Source organism: Eucyclogobius newberryi, unplaced genomic scaffold (assembly GCF_026437365.1).
Source record: "Eucyclogobius newberryi isolate DKJ021-1_F unplaced genomic scaffold, fEucNew1.0.hap1 SCAF_2, whole genome shotgun sequence".
NCBI lineage: Eukaryota > Metazoa > Chordata > Actinopteri > Gobiiformes > Gobiidae > Eucyclogobius > Eucyclogobius newberryi.
The window spans coordinates 47,122,440-47,143,333 of record NW_027315834.1 but is presented as its reverse complement, the minus strand read 5'-3'; the positions used below and the strand labels follow the sequence as shown (position 1 = coordinate 47,143,333).

Genomic DNA, 20,894 nt, shown 5'->3' with positions numbered 1-20,894 from the left:
AATAGTCATAGGTAATAGCCATAGGTAATAGCCATAGGTAATAGCCGTAGGTAATAGCCGTAGGTAATAGTCATAGGTAATAGTCATAGGTAATAGCAATAGGTAATAGCAATAGGTAATAGCAATAGGTAATAGTCATAGGTAAGAGCTGTGGTGGAATGGGGCATATTGGGGTAAGAAATAAGACATAAGCAGTTAAAGGGTCTCGTCTCCATGGAGACCGTCACTATAGTAAAGCTCGTGTGCGATGAAGTGTGGGACGTCAGAAAAACCTCTTGGGGAAGTTATGAGATGTAAGTTATAATTATGAGATGTGAGTTATAGTTATGAGATGTAAGTTATAATTATGAGATGTGAGTTATAATTATGAGATTTAAGTTATAGTTATGAGATGTAAGTTATAGTTATGAGATGTGTTATAATTATGAGATGTGAGTTATAATTATGAGATGTGAGTTATAATTATGAGATGTAAGTTATAGTTATGAGATGTAAGTTATAGTTATGAGATGTAAGTTATAATTATGAGATGTGAGTTATAATTATGAGATGTAAGTTATAGTTATGAGATGTAAGTTATAGTTATGAGATGTGAGTTATAATTATGAGATTTAAGTTATAGTTATGAGATGTAAGTTATAGTTATGAGATGTGAGTTATAATTATGAGATGTGAGTTATAATTATGAGATGTGAGTTATAATTATGAGATGTAAGTTATAGTTATGAGATGTAAGTTATAGTTATGAGATGTGAGTTATAATTATGAGATGTGAGTTATAATTATGAGATGTAAGTTATAGTTATGAGATGTAAGTTATAGTTATGAGATGTGAGTTATAATTATGAGATTTAAGTTATAGTTATGAGATGTAAGTTATAGTTATGAGATGTGAGTTATAATTATGAGATGTGAGTTATAATTATGAGATTTAAGTTATAGTTATGAGATGTAAGTTATAGTTATGAGATGTAAGTTATAGTTATGAGATGTGAGTTATAATTATGAGATTTAAGTTATAGTTATGAGATGTAAGTTATAGTTATGAGATGTGAGTTATAATTATGAGATGTGAGTTATAATTATGAGATGTGAGTTATAATTATGAGATGTAAGTTATAGTTATGAGATGTAAGTTATAGTTATGAGATGTGAGTTATAATTATGAGATGTGAGTTATAATTATGAGATGTAAGTTATAGTTATGAGATGTAAGTTATAGTTATGAGATGTGAGTTATAATTATGAGATTTAAGTTATAGTTATGAGATGTAAGTTATAGTTATGAGATGTGAGTTATAATTATGAGATGTGAGTTATAATTATGAGATTTAAGTTATAGTTATGAGATGTAAGTTATAGTTATGAGATGTGAGTTATAATTATGAGATGTGAGTTATAATTATGAGATGTGAGTTATAATTATGAGATGTGAGTTATAATTATGAGATGTAAGTTATAGTTATGAGATGTAAGTTATAGTTATGAGATGTGAGTTATAATTATGAGATGTGAGTTATAATTATGAGATGTGAGTTATAATTATGAGATGTAAGTTATAGTTATGAGATGTAAGTTATAGTTATGAGATGTGAGTTATAATTATGAGATGTAAGTTATAATTATGAGATGTAAGTTATAGTTATGAGATGTGAGTTATAATTATGAGATGTAAGTTAAAACAAACCACCTGAGATACTTTATGTGTTGGTGCCTGTATCATCATCATCATCATCATAAAGTTGGTCATTGTGTATTCTATTCCTGAGCGTGGCTTACTTAGCGGCGGCGGTGATGAATGCAGAAGAAGAAGAAGCTGCGGCGGAGTCATTATTATATGAATCCTGTGAATCGGGGGGAGAGACTCGCAGAGAGATCCAGGCTAATACGAGTCAGCTCCACCTGCTCAGCCTCGGTCCCCGCGGGTCAGGCCTTGTTTGGATGCTAACTTTAGCTCCATCGTGTGCGCGGACTCGTCTGAGCGTCCGGCGAGCGTCTTCCCGTCGATTCAGCGGCAAATCTCCTCCTGAGCTGGGATTCTCCGACAAAGACCAGTGGCTAAAGGTGCTTCGAGAAGTATTTACAGCGGTTGTTCTTGTCAACAGTTCGTTTAGAGAGAGGGTTAAAAAAACCTAATAAAAAATACATGAAAAAATGCAACTTTAGCGAGTTTAGCTTCCTCTTCAACGCAAAACTAAGCAACCGTTTTTTTTTTTACCTCATTGGAAGTCTTTGTAAGGCCTTGTGATGGTTAAATAAGTGTTTTCTGTGCGTTTGAAGTGCCCGTCGTCGCCCCCTGCTGTCTCTGAGGAGAAAACCAGCCTCGTGACATCTGTCGACATCGATCCGAAGAAGAAAACTTTCTTGAGAAACCCTCGCCCTCTTTTATATTTGGTGATGAAGAAAGAAAGAAGGAAAAATCTCCTTTGCCCCTCCCACATTATGTAACACACAATTATGAAATATTATTTACACATTTTTTACAAATAAATAATAAATACAAATGTTAAAGTCATACATACGTTCAGTCCTTCACAGAAAGAAGGTTGTGGGTGTGACTCCTGTGTGACAAGAGGCCTTTAGTGTGGAGTTTGAATGTTCTCCTCGTGACTTTCCCGATTAAACAAAAGGTCGTTATTCAGATTTTCTTTCAAACAGAGCATTGTGTTGTTGTTGTTGTTGTTGTCGTGCTTTTACGTGTTTACGACCCCGTCACGTGTTTTTCCGGCTGATTTACATTGGTTTTGACTCCATTCTCCTTCCTGCTTTGGGTGGGGAACAGCGCCACCTGCAGCCCGACCTCTCACGACAGTAATGGCCCCGCGTTTCCACATCTCACTGGGCCCCATAATCCAACCTTTGTATTTATAATCCTCTTTCACAATTATGTCTGCTCTCGATAACGAGCCTCTCCCTTCGGTCACGGTCCATAACGACACATCTGAGGTTTCGTTTTGGCAGCAATCATAATAACGCATTTAAACTGTTGTACTCACAAAGCTCCAGCAGGTGGCGACATTCAACTTAAAGGACACATATAATGACAACATTGACCACGGAGTGACGTTGTTCCCTCATCACCTGGAGTCGCATTTTGCTCCATTCATAAAAAAGGGTTCGGGTTATGAAAAAAAATGTTCACTCTGGAATATTTGTACTGCAACATGTGCGACCAAAACGAGTAAAAAGCACCTTAGAACACCGAGCACGCTGTAAAACATGTATTTCTTGTGTTTGTTTTTCTGCTGCAAGCTCAAATCTAATCTCCAAACTCCTCCCTGCGCCCGCATTAAAATTCAGCTCAGCCGCTTTCAGGATTTACGACGTCCCCGGTGCGCTGCTCGTACACCTGCTCAGCCGAGTGGAGAACAAACCAATAAAGCACATGTGCCCCCCCTTTTACCTGCCGACGTTTTGGGTCAAGGCCACATGTGCAGACGGCGAGCTAGGGACGCAAGGGGGGACGCGAGCGGGGGACGCGAGCGGGGGACGCGAGCGGGGGACGCGGCGTGAACGAAGGCGGACGGATGAGAAGTGACAGCTGGCTTTAGCGCTAACACGTGCTAACGCCGTGTCACCGCGGCGACGAGACCTGCAAAGGAACGAGACGCGAGCAAAGCAGGGAAGTGAAGAGGGAGAGAGAGAGATGCAAGGTGAAGGTGAAGACGACGTTTAGACCAAAGAAAGATCAGACAAAAGTGAGACAGAGTCATTTAAAGGACAAATATGGTGCTAATCACAAACGAGGCTTCGTTAGTGCTGTTAACGAGCTTCTCTGAGCCTCAGAAAAACACCTGCTTTTAAGGTTCTTCAGGTAAAATGCAGCTAAGATAAATGTATTTTGAATTGTTCGAAAAAATGATTGAAATGTCATCTCAGAATAGAACATTTTTCAGGTTTATAATTTCACTTCCTGTTAAATTGATGTTTAGAGGGTATAAAAAAGCTGTTCCTTTCCATCTATTGTTTGGTTAGCTCTCCAGTTGGTGTGTTATTACAGAAACTCGCCTGACACTGGGAGAACATGCAAATGTGCCATGGTTTGTGCCGTTTAGTAAGACCAACATATCACAATATTAGCTAATGTTTGACAGAACTAAAGCTCTGAACGATGAACATGTGGAGCCAGGTTTTCTCACAGTAAACATTATAATCCAATCATTTGTCAGACTTTAGAGTTCAGAAAAATAATACTAATAATGGTAACAATAATTATTTTATTATTATTATTTCATTATTTGTATTTTATTTTATTTGTATTGTTATGATTTTATTATGATTTAAAAAAACATATCATTATTAATTATTATTATTATTAATAATAATAATAATTTATGATTAATTATTATGATTAATTATTATTGTATTATTGTTATGTTTTTATCATTATCATCATTATTTATTTTTATGTATTATTGTTATTATTATTTATTATTATTGTCATTATTGTTATCATTATTATTATCATTATTATCATTATTATTACTATTATCGTTATTATTATCATTATTATCATGAAAGCTTATTTTCCTGCATGTTTGTTGCACATAACTGACATACACTGTAAAACACGACATCACAAATAAGTAATTTAAAAGAATAATGCATGATATTTGATCAGATTTGTACATTTCCCACGATGCCCCTGACAACGGCCCAATCAGAGGCTTTCCTGATTGGCCCAATTAGACACAAAGCAGATGAGTCTGTTTCCAGGCAATCAGCTGTGTTTGGATCAGAGGACGCACTCAGTTTGGACAAAAGGCGTCGCAAACAAACAGAACAAACCAATCACGCCGACAACGCCAAGGGCAACGCCGACTCACCGGAAACGCCGTCTTTGTTTGTGGTTTCTATGGCGCCCAGGGAGCTCAGACTAAGTCAGTAATCAAATGTGTCACATGGGGTTGTTTATGAATGAAAAATCAGACGAATCATATTAGGGTGAAACGCCTTCATTTAGAGCCGAGTGACCAGGTGGAAAAGAGGAAGAAACGTTAGACACTATTTAGTCTGTCCATTTTTATGTGTGCGTTTGAGTCGGAGGAAACAGTCCTCAGTTTAGTCCTGGTTTAGTCCTGGTTTAAACAGTAAACAGTCCTCAGTTTAGTCCTGGTTTAGTCCTGGTTTAAACAGTAAACAGTCCTCAGTTTAGTCCTGGTTTAGTCCTGGTTTAAACAGTAAACAGTCCTCAGTTTAGACGTAATGAGAACAAGACAAAAGCTAAAGTGAGAGGTTTTCCATCCACAGTATCACAGATCCAAAGGAGAAACTTAAACAATTGTGTGATTTATTTTTAAAATCACAAAATATAAACATTAATTTGGCAAATGATAACGTGTGAGAATCTGGTTCTACATTTACAAATTTACAATTAAATGTACATTTGTGTTTTACATGATTTAACTGACATTTTTGATGAGCTCCAGAAGAGCCTCCTGGACAATCTACGCCCTGGTTTAGACCTGGTTTAGTCCTGGTTTAGTCCTGGTTTAGACCTGGTTTAGTCCTGGTTTAGTCCTGGTTTAGTCCTGGTTTAGTCCTGGTTTAGACCTGGTTTAGACCTGGTTTAGACCTGGTTTAGTCCTGGTTTAGTCCTGGTTTAGACCTGGTTTAGACCTGGTTTAGTCCTGGTTTAGTCCTGGTTTAGTCCTGGTTTAGTCCTGGTTTAGACCTGGTTTAGACCTGGTTTAGTCCTGGTTTAGTCCTGGTTTAGTCCTGGTTTAGACCTGGTTTAGTCCTGGTTTAGACCTGGTTTGGACCTGGTTTAGTCCTGGTTTAGCCCTGGTTTAGACCTGGTTTAGTCCTGGTTTAGACCTGGTTTAGACCTGGTTTAGTCCTGGTTTAGTCCTGGTTTAGTCCTGGTTTAGACCTGGTTTAGACCTGGTTTAGACCTGGTTTAGTCCTGGTTTAGACCTGGTTTAGTCCTGGTTTAGTCCTGGTTTAGTCCTGGTTTAGACCTGGTTTAGTCCTGGTTTAGTCCTGGTTTAGTCCTGGTTTAGTCCTGGTTTAGACCTGGTTTGGACCTGGTTTAGTCCTGGTTTAGTCCTGGTTTAGTCCTGGTTTAGACCTGGTTTGGACCTGGTTTAGTCCTGGTTTAGTCCTGGTTTAGTCCTGGTTTAGACCTGGTTTAGACCTGGTTTAGTCCAGGTTTAGTCCTGGTTTAGACCTGGTTTAGACCTGGTTTAGCCCTGGTTTAGTCCTGGTTTAGTCCTGGTTTAGACCTGGTTTAGACCTGGTTTAGTCCTGGTTTAGTCCTGGTTTAGACCTGGTTTAGACCTGGTTTAGTCCTGGTTTAGGCCTGGTTTAGTCCCTGGTATAGTCCTGGTTTAGACCTGGTTTAGTCCTGGTTTAGACCAAGTTTAGACCTGGTTTAGTCCTGGTTTAGTCCTGGTTTAGACTAAGTTTAGACCTGGTTTAGTCCTGGTTTAGTCCTGGTTTGGACCTGGTTTAGACCTGGTTTAGTCCTGGTTTAGGCCTGGTTTAGTCCCTGGTTTAGACCTGGTTTAGTCCCGGTTTAGTCCTGGTTTAGACCTGGTTTAGTCCTGGTTTAGACCTGGTTTAGACCTGGTTTAGTCCTGGTTTAGACCAAGTTTAGACCTGGTTTAGTCCTGGTTTAGGTCTTTAGACCTGGTTTAGTCCTGGTTTAGTCCTAGTTTAGACCTGGTTTAGTCCTGGTTTAGTCCTGGTTTAGACCTGGTTTAGACCTGGTTTAGACCTGGTTTAGCCCTGGTTTAGACCTGGTTTAGTCCTGGTTTAGTCCTGGTTTAGACCTGGTTTAGTCCTGGTTTAGACCTGGTTTAGTCCTGGTTTAGTCCTGGTTTAGCCCTGGTTTAGTCCTGGTTTAGACCTGGTTTAGTCCTGGTTTAGGCCTGGTTTAGTTCTGGTTTAGACCTGGTTTAGTCCTGGTTTAGTCCTGGTTTAGTCCTGGTTTAGACCTGGTTTAGTCCTGGTTTAGTCCTGGTTTAGTCCTGGTTTAGTCCTGGTTTAGCCCTGGTTTAGACCTGGTTTAGTCCTGGTTTAGACCTGGTTTAGTCCTGTTTAGTCCTGGATTAGTCCTGGTTTAGACCAGGTTTAGTCCTGGTTTAGTCCTGGTTTAGCCTTGGTTTAAACCTGGTTCAGACCTGGTTTAGACCTGATTTAGACCTGGTTTAGTCCTGGTTTAGACCTTTAGACCTGGTTTAGTCCTGGTTTAGTCCTAGTTTAGACCTGGTTTAGTCCCTGGTTTAGTCCTGGTTTAGTCCTGGTTTAGACCTGGTTTAGACCTGGTTTGGACCTGGTTTAGTCCTGGTTTAGTCCTGGTTTAGTCCTGGTTTAGACCTGGTTTAGACCTGGTTTAGTCCAGGTTTAGTCCTGGTTTAGACCTGGTTTAGACCTGGTTTAGCCCTGGTTTAGTCCTGGTTTAGTCCTGGTTTAGACCTGGTTTAGACCTGGTTTAGTCCTGGTTTAGTCCTGGTTTAGACCTGGTTTAGACCTGGTTTAGTCCTGGTTTAGGCCTGGTTTAGTCCCTGGTATAGTCCTGGTTTAGACCTGGTTTAGTCCTGGTTTAGACCAAGTTTAGACATGGTTTAGTCCTGGTTTAGTCCTGGTTTAGACTAAGTTTAGACCTGGTTTAGTCCTGGTTTAGTCCTGGTTTGGACCTGGTTTAGACCTGGTTTAGTCCTGGTTTAGGCCTGGTTTAGTCCCTGGTTTAGACCTGGTTTAGTCCCGGTTTAGTCCTGGTTTAGACCTGGTTTAGTCCTGGTTTAGACCTGGTTTAGACCTGGTTTAGTCCTGGTTTAGACCAAGTTTAGACCTGGTTTAGTCCTGGTTTAGGTCTTTAGACCTGGTTTAGTCCTGGTTTAGTCCTAGTTTAGACCTGGTTTAGTCCTGGTTTAGTCCTGGTTTAGACCTGGTTTAGACCTGGTTTAGACCTGGTTTAGCCCTGGTTTAGACCTGGTTTAGTCCTGGTTTAGTCCTGGTTTAGACCTGGTTTAGTCCTGGTTTAGACCAAGTTTAGACCTGGTTTAGTCCTGGTTTAGTCCTGGTTTAGACTAAGTTTAGACCTGGTTTAGTCCTGGTTTAGTCCTGGTTTGGACCTGGTTTAGACCTGGTTTAGTCCTGGTTTAGGCCTGGTTTAGTCCCTGGTTTAGACCTGGTTTAGTCCCGGTTTAGTCCTGGTTTAGACCTGGTTTAGTCCTGGTTTAGACCTGGTTTAGACCTGGTTTAGTCCTGGTTTAGACCAAGTTTAGACCTGGTTTAGTCCTGGTTTAGGTCTTTAGACCTGGTTTAGTCCTGGTTTAGTCCTAGTTTAGACCTGGTTTAGTCCTGGTTTAGTCCTGGTTTAGACCTGGTTTAGACCTGGTTTAGACCTGGTTTAGCCCTGGTTTAGACCTGGTTTAGTCCTGGTTTAGTCCTGGTTTAGACCTGGTTTAGTCCTGGTTTAGTCCTGGTTTAGCCCTGGTTTAGTCCTGGTTTAGACCTGGTTTAGTCCTGGTTTAGGCCTGGTTTAGTTCTGGTTTAGACCTGGTTTAGTCCTGGTTTAGTCCTGGTTTAGTCCTGGTTTAGACCTGGTTTAGTCCTGGTTTAGTCCTGGTTTAGTCCTGGTTTAGTCCTGGTTTAGCCCTGGTTTAGACCTGGTTTAGTCCTGGTTTAGACCTGGTTTAGTCCTGTTTAGTCCTGGATTAGTCCTGGTTTAGACCAGGTTTAGTCCTGGTTTAGTCCTGGTTTAGCCTTGGTTTAAACCTGGTTCAGACCTGGTTTAGACCTGATTTAGACCTGGTTTAGTCCTGGTTTAGACCTTTAGACCTGGTTTAGTCCTGGTTTAGTCCTAGTTTAGACCTGGTTTAGTCCCTGGTTTAGTCCTGGTTTAGTCCTGGTTTAGACCTGGTTTAGACCTGGTTTGGACCTGGTTTAGTCCTGGTTTAGTCCTGGTTTAGTCCTGGTTTAGACCTGGTTTAGACCTGGTTTAGTCCAGGTTTAGTCCTGGTTTAGACCTGGTTTAGACCTGGTTTAGCCCTGGTTTAGTCCTGGTTTAGTCCTGGTTTAGACCTGGTTTAGACCTGGTTTAGTCCTGGTTTAGTCCTGGTTTAGACCTGGTTTAGACCTGGTTTAGTCCTGGTTTAGGCCTGGTTTAGTCCCTGGTATAGTCCTGGTTTAGACCTGGTTTAGTCCTGGTTTAGACCAAGTTTAGACCTGGTTTAGTCCTGGTTTAGTCCTGGTTTAGACTAAGTTTAGACCTGGTTTAGTCCTGGTTTAGTCCTGGTTTGGACCTGGTTTAGACCTGGTTTAGTCCTGGTTTAGGCCTGGTTTAGTCCCTGGTTTAGACCTGGTTTAGTCCCGGTTTAGTCCTGGTTTAGACCTGGTTTAGTCCTGGTTTAGACCTGGTTTAGACCTGGTTTAGTCCTGGTTTAGACCAAGTTTAGACCTGGTTTAGTCCTGGTTTAGGTCTTTAGACCTGGTTTAGTCCTGGTTTAGTCCTAGTTTAGACCTGGTTTAGTCCTGGTTTAGTCCTGGTTTAGACCTGGTTTAGACCTGGTTTAGACCTGGTTTAGCCCTGGTTTAGACCTGGTTTAGTCCTGGTTTAGTCCTGGTTTAGACCTGGTTTAGTCCTGGTTTAGACCTGGTTTAGTCCTGGTTTAGTCCTGGTTTAGCCCTGGTTTAGACCTGATTTAGACCTGGTTTAGTCCTGGTTTAGACCTTTAGACCTGGTTTAGTCCTGATTTAGTCCTAGTTTAGACCTGGTTTAGTCCCTGGTTTAGTCCTGGTTTAGTCCTGGTTTAGACCTGGTTTAGACCTGGTTTAGACCTGGTTTAGCCCTGGTTTAGACCTGGTTTAGTCCTGGTTTAGTCCTGGTTTAGACCTGGTTTAGTCCTGGTTTAGACCTGGTTTAGTCCTGGTTTAGTCCTGGTTTAGCCCTGGTTTAGACCTGATTTAGACCTGGTTTAGTCCTGGTTTAGACCTTTAGACCTGGTTTAGTCCTGGTTTAGTCGTAGTTTAGACCTGGTTTAGTCCTGGTTTAGTCCTGGTTTAGTCCTGGTTTAGTCCTGGTTTAGACCTGGTTTAGACCTGGTTTAGTCCAGGTTTAGTCCTGGTTTAGACCTGGTTTAGACCTGGTTTAGCCCTGGTTTAGTCCTGGTTTAGTCCTGGTTTAGACCTGGTTTAGACCTGGTTTAGTCCTGGTTTAGTCCTGGTTTAGACCTGGTTTAGACCTGGTTTAGTCCTGGTTTAGGCCTGGTTTAGTCCCTGGTATAGTCCTGGTTTAGACCTGGTTTAGTCCTGGTTTAGACCAAGTTTAGACCTGGTTTAGTCCTGGTTTAGTCCTGGTTTGGACCTGGTTTAGACCTGGTTTAGTCCTGGTTTAGGCCTGGTTTAGTCCCTGGTTTAGACCTGGTTTAGTCCCGGTTTAGTCCTGGTTTAGACCTGGTTTAGTCCTGGTTTAGACCTGGTTTAGACCTGGTTTAGTCCTGGTTTAGACCAAGTTTAGACCTGGTTTAGTCCTGGTTTAGGTCTTTAGACCTGGTTTAGTCCTGGTTTAGTCCTAGTTTAGACCTGGTTTAGTCCTGGTTTAGTCCTGGTTTAGACCTGGTTTAGACCTGGTTTAGTCCTGGTTTAGGCCTGGTTTAGTTCTGGTTTAGACCTGGTTTAGTCCTGGTTTAGTCCTGGTTTAGTCCTGGTTTAGACCTGGTTTAGTCCTGGTTTAGTCCTGGTTTAGTCCTGGTTTAGTCCTGGTTTAGCCCTGGTTTAGACCTGGTTTAGTCCTGGTTTAGACCTGGTTTAGTCCTGTTTAGTCCTGGATTAGTCCTGGTTTAGACCAGGTTTAGTCCTGGTTTAGTCCTGGTTTAGCCTTGGTTTAAACCTGGTTCAGACCTGGTTTAGACCTGATTTAGACCTGGTTTAGTCCTGGTTTAGACCTGGTTTAGTCCTGGTTTAGTCCTGGTTTAGTCCTGGTTTAGTCCTGGTTTAGACCTGGTTTAGACCTGGTTTAGACCTGGTTTAGTCCTGGTTTAGTCCTGGTTTAGACCTGGTTTAGACCTGGTTTAGTCCTGGTTTAGTCCTGGTTTAGTCCTGGTTTAGTCCTGGTTTAGACCTGGTTTAGACCTGGTTTAGTCCTGGTTTAGTCCTGGTTTAGTCCTGGTTTAGACCTGGTTTAGTCCTGGTTTAGACCTGGTTTGGACCTGGTTTAGTCCTGGTTTAGCCCTGGTTTAGACCTGGTTTAGTCCTGGTTTAGACCTGGTTTAGACCTGGTTTAGTCCTGGTTTAGTCCTGGTTTAGTCCTGGTTTAGACCTGGTTTAGACCTGGTTTAGACCTGGTTTAGTCCTGGTTTAGACCTGGTTTAGTCCTGGTTTAGTCCTGGTTTAGTCCTGGTTTAGACCTGGTTTAGTCCTGGTTTAGTCCTGGTTTAGTCCTGGTTTAGTCCTGGTTTAGACCTGGTTTGGACCTGGTTTAGTCCTGGTTTAGTCCTGGTTTAGTCCTGGTTTAGACCTGGTTTGGACCTGGTTTAGTCCTGGTTTAGTCCTGGTTTAGTCCTGGTTTAGACCTGGTTTAGACCTGGTTTAGTCCAGGTTTAGTCCTGGTTTAGACCTGGTTTAGACCTGGTTTAGCCCTGGTTTAGTCCTGGTTTAGTCCTGGTTTAGACCTGGTTTAGACCTGGTTTAGTCCTGGTTTAGTCCTGGTTTAGACCTGGTTTAGACCTGGTTTAGTCCTGGTTTAGGCCTGGTTTAGTCCCTGGTATAGTCCTGGTTTAGACCTGGTTTAGTCCTGGTTTAGACCAAGTTTAGACCTGGTTTAGTCCTGGTTTAGTCCTGGTTTAGACTAAGTTTAGACCTGGTTTAGTCCTGGTTTAGTCCTGGTTTGGACCTGGTTTAGACCTGGTTTAGTCCTGGTTTAGGCCTGGTTTAGTCCTGGTTTAGACCTGGTTTAGACCTGGTTTAGTCCCGGTTTAGTCCTGGTTTAGACCTGGTTTAGTCGTGGTTTAGACCTGGTTTAGACCTGGTTTAGTCCTGGTTTAGACCAAGTTTAGACCTGGTTTAGTCCTGGTTTAGGTCTTTAGACCTGGTTTAGTCCTGGTTTAGTCCTAGTTTAGACCTGGTTTAGTCCTGGTTTAGTCCTGGTTTAGACCTGGTTTAGACCTGGTTTAGACCTGGTTTAGTCCTGGTTTAGTCCTGGTTTAGACCTGGTTTAGTCCTGGTTTAGACCTGGTTTAGTCCTGGTTTAGTCCTGGTTTAGCCCTGGTTTAGTCCTGGTTTAGACCTGGTTTAGTCCTGGTTTAGGCCTGGTTTAGTTCTGGTTTAGACCTGGTTTAGTCCTGGTTTAGTCCTGGTTTAGTCCTGGTTTAGACCTGGTTTAGTCCTGGTTTAGTCCTGGTTTAGTCCTGGTTTAGCCCTGGTTTAGACCTGGTTTAGTCCTGGTTTAGACCTGGTTTAGTCCTGTTTAGTCCTGGATTAGTCCTGGTTTAGACCAGGTTTAGTCCTGGTTTAGCCTTGGTTTAAACCTGGTTCAGACCTGGTTTAGACCTGATTTAGACCTGGTTTAGTCCTGGTTTAGACCTTTAGACCTGGTTTAGTCCTGGTTTAGTCCTAGTTTAGACCTGGTTTAGTCCCTGGTTTAGTCCTGGTTTAGTCCTGGTTTAGACCTGGTTTAGACCTGGTTTAGACCTGGTTTAGCCCTGGTTTAGACCTGGTTTAGTCCTGGTTTAGTCCTGGTTTAGACCTGGTTTAGTCCTGGTTTAGACCTGGTTTAGTCCTGGTTTAGTCCTGGTTTAGCCCTGGTTTAGTCCTGGTTTAGACCTGGTTTAGTCCTGGTTTAGTCCTGGTTTAGTTCTGGTTTAGACCTGGTTTAGTCCTGGTTTAGCCCTGGTTTAGACCTGGTTTAGTCCTGGTTTAGACCTGGTTTAGTCCTGGTTTAGTCCTGGATTAGTCCTGGTTTAGTCCTGGTTTAGACCTGGTTTAGTCCTGGTTTAGGCCTGGTTTAGTTCTGGTTTAGACCTGGTTTAGTCCTGGTTTAGTCCTGGTTTAGTCCTGGTTTAGTCCTGGTTTAGCCTTGGTTTAAACCTGGTTTAGTCCTGGTTTAGCCTTGGTTTAAACCTGGTTTAGTCCTGGTTTAGTCCTGGTTTAGACCTTTAGACCTGGTTTAGTCCTGGTTTAGTCCTAGCTTAGACCTGGTTTAGTCCCTGGTTTAGTCCTGGTTTAGTCCTGGTTTAGACCTGGTTTAGACCTGGTTTAGCCCTGGTTTAGACCTGGTTTAGTCCTGGTTTAGTCCTGGTTTAGTCCTGGTTTAGTCCTGGTTTAGTTCTGGTTTAGACCTGGTTTAGTCCTGGATTAGTCCTGGTTTAGACCTGGTTTAGTCCTGGTTTAGACCTGGTTTAGTCCTGGTTTAGTCCTGGATTAGTCCTGGTTTAGTCCTGGTTTAGTCCAGGATTAGTCCTGGTTTAGTCCTGGTTTAGTCCTGGTTTAGCCTTGGTTTAAACCTGGTTTAGTCCTGGTTTAGCCTTTGTTTAAACCTGGTTTAGACCTGGTTAAAGCCTTATGCTGTCGATCACATGTCCAAATATGAAAAACCAAAAAGGAGTTTTGTTTCACTCAGAATGTAAATAAAGCGACTCACACTCACAAGAACACTCTGGATCTTGTCCTAACGTATGGAACAGAGATTAGTGACCTCATTGTCCTCCCTCAAAACCCTATATTGTCAGATCATTTCCTAATTACCTTTCAGTTTATTCTTAAAGATCATCCAGTCCCACAAAATAAAGTTATAATGAAAAGGACAATATCTGAAAAATCTATCTCAAAATTCAAAGAAATAATAGAGCCAATATTCAGTGACATGTCATGTGATCCTGCTGAGAACAGTTTTAGTCCCAGTTTAAGTGATCAATGTGTCGACTTGACCATGAATTCTCTGAAGTCTGCTCTTGACGTTGCAGCGCCGTTAAAACAGAAGGTCATTAGGCCAAAGCGCGCCTCCCCATGGTACAACCAAGAACTGCGTTCACATAAACAAAGAGTTAGAAAGTTAGAGGGATTATTTCGTCGCTCTCACACAGAAGAATCCCTAAAAGCATGGAAAAGTTGCCTGCTGTCCTATCAGCAGGCTCTGCTTAAGGCCCAAACCAGATATTATTCAAATCTAATAGAAGTCAACAAAAGTAACACTAAATTCCTTTTCAGCACTGTAGCTAGGCTAACAAACTGTCACAGTGCAGTAGAGCCCTCACTCCCAGCTACACTCAGCTCTGATGATTTCCTCCTATTTTTTAACAATAAAATAAAAACAATCAGAGATAAATTAGATGAAATTACCCCTGCTATTAGCCCTGAACTAGCCCAAGCTGTAAATCTAACGTCCCATATAAATCCACCTGTAAACCTAGAAAGGTTCACAGTTGTTGATCAAGCAGAGATAACTTCAGCCATTATGTCCTCTAAAAGCTCAACTTGTGTCCTAGACCCCATTCCAAGCAGACTCCTCAAAGACATTCTCCCCCTAATTATAGACCCTATTCTTAATATAATAAATACTTCACTCGAAAGTGGCTATGTTCCACATCCTTCAAACATGCAGTCATTAAACCTCTTCTGAAAAAGCCTAATCTAGATCCCGACCTATTGGTAAACTACAGACCTATTTCAAATCTTCCCTTCGTCTCTAAAATCCTTGAAAAAGTTGTAGTAAACCAGCTTTGTCGCCACCTGCAGGACAATAACTTATTTGAAGTTTTCCAGTCAGGGTTCAGAGCCCACCACAGCACTGAAACTGCACTAGTTAAAGTCACAAATGATTTGTTATTAGCCGCTGACGATGGACTGGTCTCAATCCTGGTTCTGTTGGACCTCAGCGCAGCGTTTGACACCATTGACCACAACATTCTACTGCAGAGGTTAGAATGTGATGTAGGTGTTGGAGGAACAGCCCTCAGCTGGTTTAAATCCTATCTATCTGATAGGTTCCAATTTGTTAATGTAAACCAGAGCTCCTCACCAAGCTCTAAAGTAATTTACGGTGTGCCACAGGGTTCGGTACTCGGTCCAATTCTGTTTACTCTTTATATGCTGCCATTAGGCAACATTGTCAGAAAGCATGACATTAACTTCCACTGCTATGCAGATGACACTCAGCTGTATTTATCAATGAAACCTGATCAGAGCGATCAAGTAGACAGACTTAGTACTTGTGTGAAGGAGATAAAAACCTGGATGACACTAAACTACCTGCTTCTTAACCCTGAAAAAACGAGGTAATTGTGCTTGGCCCTAAGCATCTACGAGACGCTCTATCTGAGCAGATAGTCACACTGGACAATGTCAGTGTAGCCTCCAGTTCTACTGTAAGAAACCTTGGAGTCTTATTTGACCAGGAGCTCTCATTTAAAGCTCATATAAATCAAGCTTGTAAAACAGCCTATTTCCATTAGCGCAACAAGAGCCAAAATCAGAAGAATCCTGCCTAAAAGTGATGCCGAAACTTATCCATGCATTTGTAACGACTAGATTAGACTACTGTAACTCCCTGCTTGCAGCGTGTCCTAAAAGCTCCATAAAAAGCTTTCAACTGGTTCAAAATGCAGCAGCAAGATTACTAACAGGAACAAAAAGAAGAGAGCACATTACGCCGGTGCTGGAGTCTCTTCACTGGCTCCTGTCAAGTTTAGAATCAAATTCAAAATTCTACTCTTGACCTACAAAGCCATAAATGACATGGCCCCATCCTACCTCAAAGATGCTATAGAACCATATCATCCAAACAGAGCTCTTCGCTCTCAGAATGCTGGCCTTCTGGTGGTGCCAAGAGTCTCTAAAAGTACTGTAGGAGGTAGAGCGTTTAGTTACCAAGCTCCTGTGTTATGGAATCAGCTCCCGACCCATGTTAAATATGCTGACACAGTCTCTTCATTTAAGTCCAGGCTTAAAACGTTCCTCTTCAAAATCGCTTATGGTCAGACTAGTTAGGAACAGAAACATAAACCCACAGCTTTAGCTGCGCTGCCCTAGGAGTAACTATGCTGGGGGAAGTATGGCAGCTTGAGCACTATCCTCTTCTTCTGACTACTTATTCTATCAAACAATATTTATTTTTTGATTCCACTTGCAAACTGTTCACCGCCTTCTTTTTTTTTCTCTCACTCCCGAGGACCTGTGGACCCAGATGCCCCTCCCCTGGTGAAGTGGTCCCTGCCCTGTGTGGACGGTCCCTCTTCGGCCTGAAGAGTGGCTCCAGCTCCAGTCTCCCTCGCGTCCGTCTGTGAGAGTCGGATCTCTCCTTCACTGGAACTCCTCCAGGTTTCTACGCTTTTTTCCCAAAGAGGTTTTTTTGTAGTTTTTCCTGGCCGAGAAGGAGAGTCTAAGGACAGAGGACCCTGGGACATCGTCCCTCGCCACCACAGACATTGTCTGACTCCCTCGCCACCACAGACATTGTTGATTCATTTCTCCCTGTGGCCCTCAGAGGCAACTGTTGTTGTGATTTTGGGCCTTACAAAAATAAATTGATTTGATTTGATTTGGTTTAGTCGCGCTTCCTCACACAGACACAGGGGGGGCTCTAGGACACTTCCTCTTGTGAAGGTTTTTTTGTGTTTTTATTTGACACTGAATTTCTCTAATTTGCATTTTAATTATGTTACGATTTATTTTGTACATATATTTTTCATACAAGTGAATTTTAAAACATGTTTAAGAGTTTATACACTGAACATTAAAACGCAGCACAAACAGAATATTAAAGCTTAAAAATCAAAAATCATAATTCAAATGCACAAACATGAATTCAAAGTCAAACAAAGCCCTTCATAGTTCTGCATGTGTGTAGTTCCTGTGGGCGTGGCTTGATTTGCTTCTCAATTATATCGATCAATGTTTATAGTTTGTTTTGCTTCTGGGAAATCAAGTGTTTTGTGCAGCTGAGTTTGGGATTTACATTGATCTGAAGGTCACGTCCAGGTTTGTCATTTCATCCTGAACACTTTTATACACAATTATACTTTTTGTGAAGCTCAAAAGTATTATTTTTCCCTTGACACTTCTGCACTAGAAGTTCAACATTTCGATCAGATCTGTGTCTGTCAAATTTGTGAACATTTTTTATCTTATTTTTTTAATCAAGATTTAATTTTTTGTGTTTAAAGAACATAAAAAACAACCTCTCCTTGAACCGACACCTTAACGTGGTGGAGGGGTTTGAGCGCCCGAATGATCCCGGGAGCTATGTTGTCGGGGGCTTCAAGCCCCTGGTAGGGTCTCCCAAGGCAAACAGGTCCTAGGTGACGGGTCAGACAAAGATCGGTTCAGAAGCCTCTTATGACGACGACACAATCAAGGCAGTTCACGTCGCCCGGATCGGCGTCACCGGGGCCCCATCCTGGAGCCAGGCCTGGGATGGGTGCTCCATGGCGAGCGCCTGGTGGCCGGGTCTTACCCCACGGGGCCCAGCCGGGCACAGCCCGAAAGAGCGACGTGGGGCCGCCCTCCCGTGGGCTCACCACCCGCAGGAGGATCCATAAGGGGCCGGTGCAGAGAGATCTGGGCGGCAGTCGACGGCAGGGGCCTCGGCGACCAGATCTCCAGACACAGAGACTAACTCTGGGGACATGGAATGTCACCTCGCTGGGGGGGAAAGAGCCTGAGCTTGTGCGGGAGGTTGAGCGATACCGACTAGATATAGTCGGCCTCACCTCCACGCACAGTTTGGGCTCTGGAACCCATCTCCTCGAGAGGGGTTGGACGCTCCACTTCTCTGGTGTTGCCCGCGGGGAGAGGCGGCGGGCTGGTGTGGGCTTGCTGATAGCCCCTCAGCTCAGCCGCCACGTGTTGGAGTTTACCCCGGTGAACGAGAGGGTCGCGTCCCTCCGCCTTCGGGTGGGGGACAGGTCTCTCACTGTTGTGGCGGCCTACGGGCCGAACAGCAGTGCAGAGTACCCGGCCTTCTTGGAGTCCTTGGGAGGGGTACTGGACAGTGCACCGACCGGGGACTCCGTTGTTCTACTGGGGGACTTCAACGCCCACGTGGGCAATGACAGTGACACCTGGAGAGGGGTGATCGGGAAGAACGGCTTCCCCGATCTGAACCCGAGCGGTGTTCAGTTATTGGACTTCTGTGCTAGCCACGGATTGTCCATAACGAACACCATGTTCAAGCACAAGGGTGTCCATCAGTGCACATGGCACCAGGACACCCTAGGCCGGAGGTCAATGATCGACTTTGTTGTCGTGTCATCAGACCTCCGGCCGCGTGTCTTGGACACTCGGGTGAAGAGAGGGGCAGAGTTGTCAACCGATCACCACCTGGTGGTGAGTTGGATCCGCTGGCGGAGGAGGAAGCCGGACAGACTTGGCAGACCCAAGCGCATTGTGAGGGTCTGTTGGGAACGTCTAGTGGAGCCCTCTGTCAGTAGGGTATTCAACTCGTACCTCCGGGAGAGCTTCTCCCATGTCCCGGGGGAGGCTGGGGACATTGAGTCCGAGTGGACCATGTTCTCCGCTTCCATTGTTGATGCGGCTGCTCGGAGCTGTGGTCGCAAGGTCTCCGGTGCCTGTCGTGGCGGCAACCCCCGAACCCGGTGGTGGACACCGGAAGTAAGGGATGCCGTCAGACTGAAGAAGGAGGCCTATCAGGCCACTCTGGCTTGTAGGTCTCCGGAGGTCATCGACGGGTATCGGCAGGCCAAGCGAGCCGCGGCCCGTGCTGTCGCAGAGGCAAAAACCCGGGCCTGGGAGGAGTTCGGGGAGGCCATTGAGGAGGACTATCGGTCGGCACCAAAGAAATTCTGGCAAACCGTCCGGCGCCTCAGGAGGGGGAAGCAGTGTCTCACCAACACCGTTTACGGTGCGGGTGGAGGCCTGCTGACCTCGACTGGGGATGTCGTCGGACGGTGGAAGGAATACTTTGAGGATCTCCTTAATCCCTCAGTCACGTCTTCCGAAGAGGAAGTAGAGGCTGGCTCATCCATCACCCAAGCTGAAGTCACTGAGGTTGTTCGCAAACTCCTCGGTGGCAGGGCTCCGGGGGTGGATGAGATCCGCCCTGAGTACCTAAAGTATCTGGATGTTGTAGGACTGTCTTGGTTGACACGTCTCTGCAACATCGCGTGGCGTTCGGGGACCGTGCCTCTGGACTGGCAGACCGGGGTAGTGGTCCCTCTGTTCAAGAAGGGGGACCGGAGGGTGTGTTCCAACTACAGAGGGATCACACTCCTCAGCCTCCCGGGTAAGGTCTATTCCAAGGTACTGGAGAGGAGAATCCGACCGATAGTCGAACCTCAGATTCAGGAGGAGCAGAGTGGTTTTCGTCCCGGTCGTGGAACACTGGACCAGCTCTATACCCTCCATCGGGTGCTCGAGGGTTCATGGGAGTTTGCCCAACCGGTCCACATGTGCTTTGTGGATCTGGAGAAGGCTTTCGACCGTGTCCCTCGGGGTGTCCTTTGGGGGGTGCTCCGGGAGTACGGGGTCCGGGGCCCTTTGCTCAGGGCTGTCCGGTCCCTGTATGACCGGAGCAGGAGCTGTGTTCGCATTGCCGGCAGCAAGTCAGACCTGTTCCCAGTGCATGTTGGACTCCGCCAGGGCTGCCCTTTGTCACCGGTTCTGTTCATAATTTTTATGGACAGAATTTCTAGGCGCAGTCGGGGGTCGGAGGGTGTCCGGTTTGGGGACCACAGGATCTCATCTCTGCTGTTTGCAGACGATGTTGTCCTGATGGCTCCATCAAACCCGGACCTGCAACATGCACTGGGACGGTTTGCAGCCGAATGTGAAGCGTCTGGGATGAGAATCAGCACCTCCAAATCCGAGGCCATGGTTCTCGACCGGAAAAAGGTGGCTTGCCCTCTCCAGGTGGGTGGGGTGTCCTTGCCCCAAGTGGAGGAGTTCAAGTATCTCGGGGTCTTGTTCACGAGTGAGGGAAGGATGGAGCGTGAGATCGACAGGCGGATCGGTGCAGCGGCTGCAGTGATGCAGTCGCTGAATCAGACCGTTGTGGTGAAGAGGGAGCTGAGCCGAAAGGCAAAGCTCTCTATTTACCGGTCGGTCTACGTTCCTACCCTCACCTATGGTCATGAGCTTTGGGTAGTGACCGAAAGAACAAGATCGCGGATACAAGCGGTCGAAATGAGTTTCCTCCGCCGTGTGGCTGGGCGCTCCCTTAGAGATAAGGTGAGGAGCTCGGCCACACGGGGGGAGCTCGGAGTAGAGCCGCTGCTCCTCCACGTCGAGAGGAGCCAGCTGAGGTGGCTCGGGCATCTGTTCCGGACGCCTCCTGGGCGCCTCCCTCGGGAGGTGTTTCAGGCATGTCCCACCGGGAAGAGGCCCCGGGGAAGACCCAGGACACGCTGGAGAGACTATGTCTCTCGGCTGGCCTGGGAACGCCTCGGGATCCCCCCGGAGGAGTTAGAGGAAGTGTCTGGGGAGAAGGAAGTCTGGGAGTCCCTGCTCAGACTGCTGCCCCCGCGACCCGGCCCCGGATAAAGCGGCAGAAGATGGATGGATGGATGGATGGAAAAAACAATAAACCACAGAGAGTACAAGGCAGAAAAAAATCCATCCAATAAAACAATACAAACTAAAACACACATTTTTTCCCATTTCCCCCACAAAATGTCAAATTTGCTCATTTTCCATTTTAGTCCAAATGTGATTTTTCCATTTTTCTAACATCCATAAAAAAGTCTGTCCAACATCTGATTGTTGGGAACATTTTGACACAATAAATAATTTCTAACGGCCCTAATTGTGAGCACTTTCATCCTCACACGCACGTGCCCCGGCGCCGCGGAGGCAAACAGCGCCCTCTGGTGGCCGTGCCCGCTCCGCTCCCCGGGCTCTCTCCGCTCCTGCTGCTGCCTCTCTGCGGCTCCATTTTCTCCCGCGCGGCCGCCGCTGCTCCGCCTCCAGGGACACGCCTCTGCCGGATCTGTACCGCG

At 44.8% G+C, this 20,894-nt stretch overlaps 1 long non-coding RNA gene across 1 annotated transcript in view; it reads right to left on the bottom strand.

Annotated features, from left to right (window-relative positions):
• LOC140367088 (uncharacterized) overlaps positions 1-8,899 on the bottom strand; it is a 195,268-nt gene extending 186,369 nt beyond the window's left edge. The window contains exons 1-2 of the long non-coding RNA XR_011928100.1: positions 8,821-8,899; positions 7,210-7,232 (exon numbers count right to left, since the gene is read on the bottom strand). This is a non-coding gene — a long non-coding RNA (uncharacterized lncRNA). The remainder of the gene's footprint in view (positions 1-7,209; positions 7,233-8,820) is intronic.
• Positions 8,900-20,894: the final 11,995 nt, after the last annotated feature.